We start from the raw sequence: 9399 nt of genomic DNA, 5'->3' as shown, positions 1-9399 counted from the left end.
AATAAAACGCACCAAGCATTAAAACGAAACTATCACAAGGGAAATATTCCACCTCTGTAGCTCAGCTGGTAGAGCACGGCGCTTGTAACGCCAAGGTAGTGGGTTCGATCCCCGGGACCACCCATACACAAAAAAAAAATGTATGCACGCATGACTGTAAGTCGCTTTGGATAAAAGCGTCTGCTAAATGGCATATTATTATTATATTATTATTATTATTATTATTATTAACAAATGGAAGAGTAGCTCAACCGAGCTACTCGCTCTCACAAAGAAACAATCACTCACAAAGACAAGGGGAACAGAGGGAACACTTATACACATACTACTAAGGGGAATGAGCACCAGGTGTGTGTGATTGACAAGACAAGAAATGACAAGTGGAGTGATGAGAATGGGATCGGCAGTAGCTAGTAAGCCGGTGACGACGAACGCCGAAACCTGCCCGAACAAGAACTGGTGGCAGCCTCGGCGGAAGTCGTGACAGTACCCCCCCCTTGACGCGCGGCTCCAGCATAGCGCCGACCCCGGCCTCGGGGACAGCCAGGAGGACTCGGAGCAGAGCGAGTCGGATGGCGACGGTGGAAATCCCTCAACAGGGAGGGATCGAGGATGTCCCTCCTTGGGACCCAGCACCGTTCCTCCGCATCGTACTCCTCCCACTCCACGAGATACAGAAAAAAACGAGTCCTATATCGACATAACCTGAAAGGCCGCTCAGCAATGAAGAAGCCACTGCTCCAAAACCGCCATAAAAAGCCAGACTACGGTTTGCAACTGCACATGGGGACAAAGATCGTACCTTTTGGAGAAATGTCCTCTGGTCTGATGAAACAAAAATAGAACTGTTTGGCCATAATAACCATCGTTATGTTTGAAGGAAAAAGGGGGATGCTTGCAAGATGAAGAACACCATCCCAACCATGAAGCACAGGGGTGCCAGCATCATGCTGTGGGGGTGCTTTGCTGCAGGAGGGACTGGTGCACATCACAAAATAGATGTCATCATGAGGAAGGAAAATTATGTGGATATATTGAAGCAACATCTCAAGACATCAGTCAGGAAGTTAAAGCTTGGTCGCAAATGGGTCTTCCAAATGGACAATGACCCCAAGCATACTTCCAAAGTAGTGGCAAAATGGCTTAAGGACAACAAAGTCAAGGTATTGGAGTGGCCATCACAAAGCCCTGACCTCAATCCTATAGAACATTTGTGGGCAGAACTGAAAAAGCGTGTGCGAGCAAGGAGGCCTACAAACCTGACTCAGTTACACCAGCTCTGTCAGGAGGAATGGGCCAAAATTCACCCAACTTATTGTGGGAAGCTTGTGGAAGGCTACCTGAAATGTTTGACCGAAGTTAAACAATTTAAAGGCAATGCTACCAAATACTAATTGATTGTATGTAAACTTCTAACCCACTGGGAATGTGATGAAAGAAATAAAAGCTGAAATAAATCATTCTCTCTACTATTATTCTGTCATTTTACATTCTTAAAATAAGAATATCCTAACTGACCTAAGACAGGGAATTTTTACTAGTCAAATGTCAGGAATTGTGAAAAACAGAGTTTAAATGTATTTGGCTAAGGTGTATGTAAACTTCCAACTTCAACTGTACATCAGTAGATGTAATACTTGCCATGAAATAGTTTATTAATGTCTGAAAACAATGTACAAACCATTGGAAGACTAATTGATCAACAAACTTACTGAATTGTATACGGCTTTCGTCAAAGAAAAACTACTGTAAACATATTTTTTTACAAATGTCGGGAAGGAATGTGTTGCAGGATCACATTGCAAAACATATATATTCTAGAATGATTTACAATATTTCATTATAAAAATATGTTAATTGTTATTCTTCATTAAAAACATTAAAGATAGAATATTAGACAGCACAATAACATGCAAAAGGTAATGCATAGGTTTTGTAATCTGGAATAGGTGAAAACAGCCTCATAATTTCAATCTACCTATTGTAAATCATTTTCCAAGAAAGAACCATTACAGTGTTGCATCTTGAACCAGTGTGAGGCGACATCAGACTTTAGTTCCTATTGTTCATGCTCTTTACCTGTTGTCACCATCATACGATATTCCATGAGAGCATGAGTTGGTGTCTTTTGTCGAGAACTGCTGGAAAATATAGGATAGTGCTTAATCCTTGATGTACAGTAACATGAGGTATGCCCCCCTGGGGCAGTTTTCACTCACCCACTTCAGGTCCTTTAGCCGGTTGTATTCATCAGCCACTCTCTGAGATATAGAGGAGAATGCTAAAAAATACTACTACACTCTTAGAAAAAAGGGTTCCAAAAGTGTTCTTCAGCTGTAGGAGAACCCTTTGAAGAATCCTTTTTGGTTCCAGGTAGAACCCTTTTTGGTTCCAGGTAGAACTCTTTTGGGTTCCATGTAGAACCCTCTGGGGAAAGGGTTCTACATGGAACCCAAAAGGGTTCTACCTGGAACCAAAAAGGTTCTACTCGGAACCAAAAACGATTATTCAAAGGGTTCTCCTACAGCTGAAGAACACTTTTAGGTTCTAGATAGCACTTTTTTTCCTAAGAGTGTACTCAAACAAGGTTATTCATAAAAGTTACAGGCACTGTCAGTTTTTCCACAATTTAAGAGGAAACGTCACACAAATCAATTTTCCAACTCATAAGGCTGGTTACCCGGGGCTTTTTATTATTTGCGTATCCTTAAGCTGATTCAGAAAGCGAAAGAGCAAAGGTTAAAATACCACCTACTCCTTAGTAGTACAAATTCTAGGTGAAAATATTGAAAACTTGACTCCTTTTACTGTTTTTTTTCTTTTTCTAATAATCTGATTTTGTTCTAAAAAATTAGTTACAAATATTTTATTAAAAAGTAAGCCTGTGTGCGTGTGTGTTTGTGTGTGTGTGTGTGTGTGCTGTAATGGTGCTTGTAGTGGGGCTTGTTGAAATGAATTACCAAAAAGTTACTTTTCACATTTCTACACAAATATCAGAATAGTGGAATGTAAGACAAAATATATCCATATTGTTTTTGCCCAAAAGTCTAATAGCAGATGTCCAGGGTGTCCAGCTCTCGGCTCAGTTTTTGCATCTGGTCGCTGATGTCATGGATCTCGGCACACAGGCTCTTGTAGCTCACCAGGTAGGAGTCAAACACTTTCTTATACTGTCTGTCTGTCTGATGTTATCTCAGGGTACATGCTGAAGAGACACATTACACAGGAAAAAAGGAGACACATTTTGATCAATGCTGCAATTTTCTTGAATGGCATCTTGAATGTAGCGCTTTCTGTCATGCTTTCCCACTAGCATATGACATGGCTGAAACAGCACACACAGCAGATAAGGGTTGGATGCTGTCTGTCTGTTTTAATGTTTAATCTATCGCTCAATCCCTTGTTCCATCCATCCATCCATCCATCCATCCAACCAACAAATATGGCCCACCTATGCAAGTGGTCACGTTGGTCTTGGTCCAGTTCATTACCAGTATCCCCACCAGTGGTGTAGCCGGTCTCACATTGGGTCTCCTCCTGTGAAGGGGGGGTAGGTTCCCGTTCCCTCTCCCTGTGAATGGGGTCTTCCTCAGGCTCTCTGCCTCCATAGGCACACGTCCATTGGTGTTGTCATAGTAACTGGAGATAATATCAAACTGTCACTAAAGTTGTTAACCTTTGTAACGTCCCTCTTTATGTTTGATTGTTTATGCTTATAAGAGGTTGGGCGTTTAATATAGTTTAGTTGAACTTTACTTTGAGTATGCTGGCATTATATGGTTATTCACAGGGCTTCCAAGCACAACTATTGGTCCTGTGTAAAACATGGAACTGGAATCTTTCTTTACAAATACACAGACTGGATTATGGAATAATGTTCACAGCTTTACAACCTTTAAAACAACATGAAAACATGATGGTGTTATTATTTAGAGCATTCAGTCAATACTGCATGAACGTTGATATGGGAAAATCATTTATTTGGATTGACAACAAAGCAGAGGTGGAAGGTGACAAGTTGATAACCACTAGGCAGAGAACATCTAAAAATAATGAATTCATTTTCAAACTGTTATGAGCTGTTTTTGTATTGTTTTCCTGTTTCTAATCAGACTTTACAGCTGTGGATGAGCACTAGGGTTGGGGTAATATTATTGTTACCAATAAAAATATTGTGACTATTGACTATACAACTTTGGTCTATTTGTCTAGGCCAAGACTATTCATGCTAAGCCAAGGCAATTCACCCTGGGTTGAGGCTATCCACTATAGGTAGACACTATGGTAACTCACCCCCGTTAGAGGCTATCCACTCTACATCAAGACTATAGGAACTTTGGGTCGAGACTATCCTCTCCAGACTAGCCTATTTACCTGGACTGGACTATTCGTTTCTGTTCTATAGGTCACTATAATTAAACTATACTCAAACAAAAATCTAAACGCAACATGCACAATTTCAACAATTTGACTGAGTTACAGTTCATATTGTTACGTGAATTATTTAACAAACTATTTCAGTGTCTCTGTGCGTCTCCCAAAAGGTTGTAAGTCTTTTGGATTTAAGAAACGGACAGAGTCCCAGTCTGCATAGTCAGAGATTTAATCATTGAGAATTCTGTCATCACAATTTCAGAGTCCATCTTTTATACTCACACGTCATACAAAAATCCCTCCTCTCTTTAGGCGGGCTGTAGTTTTCCACTTTAAAACTGCTCTCCTGACCATCACTACACACACACACACACACACACACACACACACACACACACACACACACACACACACATGCACTCTTCCAAGCCTAACAGTTTCTCTCCTCCCTAAATTCCTCAGTTATCTTGGTTTCTCAGTTGTCTGTAGACAGTTCTCCTTGTCCTTTGTTGTCTGGTCTAACTCTTACTCACATTGCTAAATAGTAGCTCAATGTCATAGTCTTTACTGGTCCTACACTCACACATTCTAACACATTTCACACAGTTTCAGGGTGTAATAATTAGTCTTTAATAATTATTCTATCAATCCACCCTTTGACTAAATATTACACACATACTCACAAAATATATGTTGTTATAGAAATGAATCACACACATTGAAGCATATAAGTTGATTTGCATATAAAAACATTAAAAATTGTCTCATTCAATACAGGTTCATCAGGGTTACCCCATGATTAAAAGCGTAACGTTACTCTTTAGCAATGGTACCTAACCTGTTTACCCACTATCTGGAAACAACAGTCTAAGCCTATAGTGAAGAACATTTGCTTCATCACATCCTGCATCATTGGTTAACTAGTACATCATACTTAAAACAAGACTTTAATACACAAAAGATCATTACAATAACTTTGAAACTAGAGATTTGTAGTTCTAGGTAAACATCCAGTCACAGTTCTTCGTTAGATTTTCACTGCAACCTTCACACATTAGAACTAAGAAAAGTTTCATCCAGTCTCAAACTATCTGAATAGTCGTCATCTTCCACCAAGCCTGGTGGGTCATATTCTTCATTCGGTTGGTCGGAGTCCAGGATTGGGCCGTATCTCACCATCTTCTGTGATACTGCATGCTCCAACGCCTTGCTCACCAACCCTCGGACACAGGGAATAAGACAACATCCACAAAGAACAAGTATACCCATAGAAGCTATAGCTGCACCCAGAATAGTTACAACAATAGTTTTCCATTTACCAAACATTTGATCAAACCAACCAGTCATTGATGTATTCACCCCCCAGTTCTCAGCCCATCCTTTACTTAATGTAGTGAGACCTGCCAGTGCTCTAGTTACTGTACCATCTGGGGCTGTATTGTTGGGGATAAACATACAACAATGACCTCCCACCATCTTGCAAATCCACCCTTCTCTGCTAAACGCATTTCGAGAACCAAACTATTCTGCAGGTCATGAGTGAGATGGCGGATAGTTGGCCTGAGATTCTCTTCACTGCATCCCCTGTCTAATTAACGAACCTTTGTAGATGTAATTAATCCAGTCAACATTTTTATCAATTGTAACCCACCAGAAAAACGTTGTTGTAAACCCTTCTCCAATTTGATCTGTGATTCACATTACTTTGGTGTCTATAACATTGATAATCTCTGGGGTTCATGGTGAATTGGGGTGCCTTAGTATTATCCTTTTTAAGAGTGGTTATTTTAATATCAGAACAATTAGGTGGGGTTTGGTTTGATCCCAAATCTATCACACAAGAGAACATGGTCTGAGGCATAGGTGCAGTTCAAAGGTTGGCCTACCTGCTGAACAGGCATAACAATTAGTTTGACCCAACGCCCTAGCTGTGTAGTTCATCCACCTTACCCAGATGTTCTCATTTGAAATTCCTTCTACTTCTCCTTGGTTCATTTCCTGCAAGAGGAAATATTCTACCCTTGGTGGGTTAGTGCTATTTAGGATTCATTCTGAGGGCCTTCCAAGGGGTATTAGACTATTTGTTGATACCTCTGGTGATAACATTGGATCTACCTGCTGATCTGTCTCGGAGGTGGAAGATTCATTTCTCTCCTGAAAAATGAACCTCAAACATATATCTGCCCCGAAATCATCAACACAGGCCCAATAGTTCCTTGCTATGTCATCTTGCATAATTGACTTTACCGTTATCACCAGTTCCGTTTTACATTTATCATGGGTTTGTTTAATTCCCCATCGGTGTAATGCGTCCATTCCATTCTCATAGTATGTTCCCCAGGTATGTTTAAACACCCTTGCCCAAGGACATGAGCGTTCCCCAGTGCAAATGTATTTACCATACCTTCTAGGACCTAACTTTGTTGTACACGCCCCGTTCTTACCAAAGCCTCCAAAACCTCCTATCTCTTCATGGGAGAAGTCGAATGGTATCTTGAATCCCCCATCTTGTCCTAAACTGACTTTAACTATTAAAATAATCATTCCCCCAATAGTCTTTCTTGGTTTCAGTAATTCTATGAGATCGAATCAGTGCATCATTTCCCTGTTTAGGTTGACCTGGATAATCCATAATATGGTTAAAATGATGATGCAGCTCAGAGTCCCCCAAAATCCCCAAAACCGCCATCCCAATCCTGTCCCTGACCCACCTGCCTGGTACTTCCCCATACCCACAGCTCTATAAACACCCCACAGTGATGAAAGGTCGGGGTAGTGTTTCTTCGTTAACAGAGTTTACCCCTGAACCCTTGTGGGGCAGTTCTTCTCTTTAACTCTGTGTGTGTTCAACGGTGTTGGTATGTGGGTCTACCTTTTTGCAGTTGGTAACGTGGACCCAAGTGGCTCTCTCAGCTATTCTTATAGCGAAGGCAGTTACCAAAAGGACTTGGTATGGTCCCTCCCAGCGTGACTGCTTTCAATCCTTTTTCCTCAACGATTGGATCCACACCCAGTCTCCAGGTTATATACTATGAATCAACTTCTCCTTTAATTATCCTGTAGGAAACAAATTCTTACACATACGGGTATGGTTAACGAACAATTTTCTCATGTGTTCTGCTAGTATATTCTCTAGTTCTATGTCTGCCTGTTCTGGTCCTGCCAACTGTGGCATTCTGTAAGGTCTTCCAAACACTTTAAAATATATATATACAGCGGGGGAAAAAGTATTTAGTCAGCCACCAATTGTGCAAGTTCTCCCACTTAAAAAGATGAGAGAGGCCTGTAATTTTCATCATAGGTACACGTCAACTATGACAGACAAATTGAGAATTTCTTTCTCCAGAAAATCACATTGTAGGATTTTTTATGAATTTATTTGCAAATTATGGTGGAAAATAAGTATTTGGTCACCTACAAACAAGCAAGATTTCTGGCTCTCACAGACCTGTAACTTCTTCCTTAAGAGGCTCCTCTGTCCTCCACTCGTTACCTGTATTAATGGCACCTGTTTGAACTTGTTATCAGTATAAAAGACACCTGTCCACAACCTCAAACAGTCACACTCCAAACTCCACTATGGCCAAGACCAAAGAGCTGTCAAAGGACACCAGAAACAAAATTGTAGACCTGCACCAGGCTGGGAAGACTGAATCTGCAATAGGTAAGCAGCTTGGTTTGAAGAAATCAACTGTGGGAGCAATTATTAGGAAATGGAAGACATACAAGACCACTGATAATCTCCCTCGATCTGGGGCTCCACGCAAGATCTCACCCCATGGGGTCAAAATGATCACAAGAACGGTGAGCAAAAATCCCAGAACCACACGGGGGGACCTAGTGAATGACCTGCAGAGAGCTGGGACCAAAGTAACAAAACCTACCATCAGTAACACACTACGCCGCCAGGGACTCAAATCCTGCAGTGCCAGACGTGTCCCCCTGCTTAAGCCAGTACATGTCCAGGCCCGTCTGAAGTTTGCTAGAGTGCATTTGGATGATCCAGAAGAGGATTGGGAGAATGTCATATGGTCAGATGAAACCAAAATATAACTTTTTGGTAAAAACTCAACTCGTCGTGTTTGGAGGACAAAGAATGCTGAGTTGCATCCAAAGAACACCATACCTACTGTGAAGCATGGAGGTGGAAACATCATGCTTTGGGGCTGTTTTTCTGCAAAGGGACCAGGACGACTGATCAGTGTAAAGGAAAGAATGAATGGGGCCATGTATCGTGAGATTTTGAGTGAAAACCTCCTTCCATCAGCAAGGGCATTGAAGATGAAACGTGGCTGGGTCTTTCAGCATGACAATGATCCCAAACACACCGCCCGGGCAACGAAGGAGTGGCTTCGTAAGAAGCATTTCAAGGTCCTGGAGTGGCCTAGCCAGTCTCCAGATCTCAACCCCATAGAAAATCTTTGGAGGGAGTTGAAAGTCCGTGTTGCCCAGCGACAGCCCCAAAACATCACTGCTCTAGAGGAGATCTGCATGGAGGAATGGGCCAAAATACCAGCAACAGTGTGTGAAAACCTTGTGAAGACTTACAGAAAACGTTTGACCTGTGTCATTGCCAACAAAGGGTATATAACAAAGTATTGAGAAACTTTTGTTATTGACCAAATACTTATTTTCCACCATAATTTGCAAATAAATTCATTAAAAATCCTACAATGTGATTTTCTGGATTTTTTTTTCTCATTATATCTGTCATAGTTGACGTGTACCTATGATGAAAATTACAGGCCTCTCTCATCTTTTTAAGTGGGAGAACTTGCACAATTGGTGTCTGACTAAATACTTTTTTCCCCCAGTGAGGGAAGAAAAGTATTTGATCCCCTGCTGATTTTGTACGTTTGCCCACTGACAAAGACATGATCAGTCTATAATTTTAATGGTAGGTTTATTTGAACAGTGAGAGACAGAATAACAACAAAAAAATCCAGAAAAACGCATGTCAAAAATGTTAAAAATTGATTTGCATTTTAATGAGGGAAATAAGTATTTGACCCCTCTGCAAAACAT

The 9399-nt window shown here is 41.0% G+C and overlaps 1 pseudogene across 1 annotated transcript in view; it reads right to left on the bottom strand.

The window, feature by feature from the left end:
- Positions 1-3047: 3047 nt before the first annotated feature.
- LOC311150491 (occludin-like) overlaps positions 3048-9399 on the bottom strand; it is a 31668-nt pseudogene continuing 25316 nt past the window's right edge. The window contains exons 4-5 of the transcript in view: positions 3452-3639; positions 3048-3205 (exon numbers count right to left, since the gene is read on the bottom strand). The product of the transcript in view is annotated as an occludin-like (transcript). The remainder of the gene's footprint in view (positions 3206-3451; positions 3640-9399) is intronic.

Source organism: Coregonus lavaretus (genome assembly GCF_964263955.1).
Source record: "Coregonus lavaretus genome assembly, chromosome: 23".
Classification (NCBI taxonomy): Eukaryota; Metazoa; Chordata; class Actinopteri; order Salmoniformes; family Salmonidae; genus Coregonus; species Coregonus lavaretus.
The sequence above is the reverse complement of the archived record's forward strand: the minus strand, read 5'-3'. Positions and strand labels throughout refer to the sequence as shown.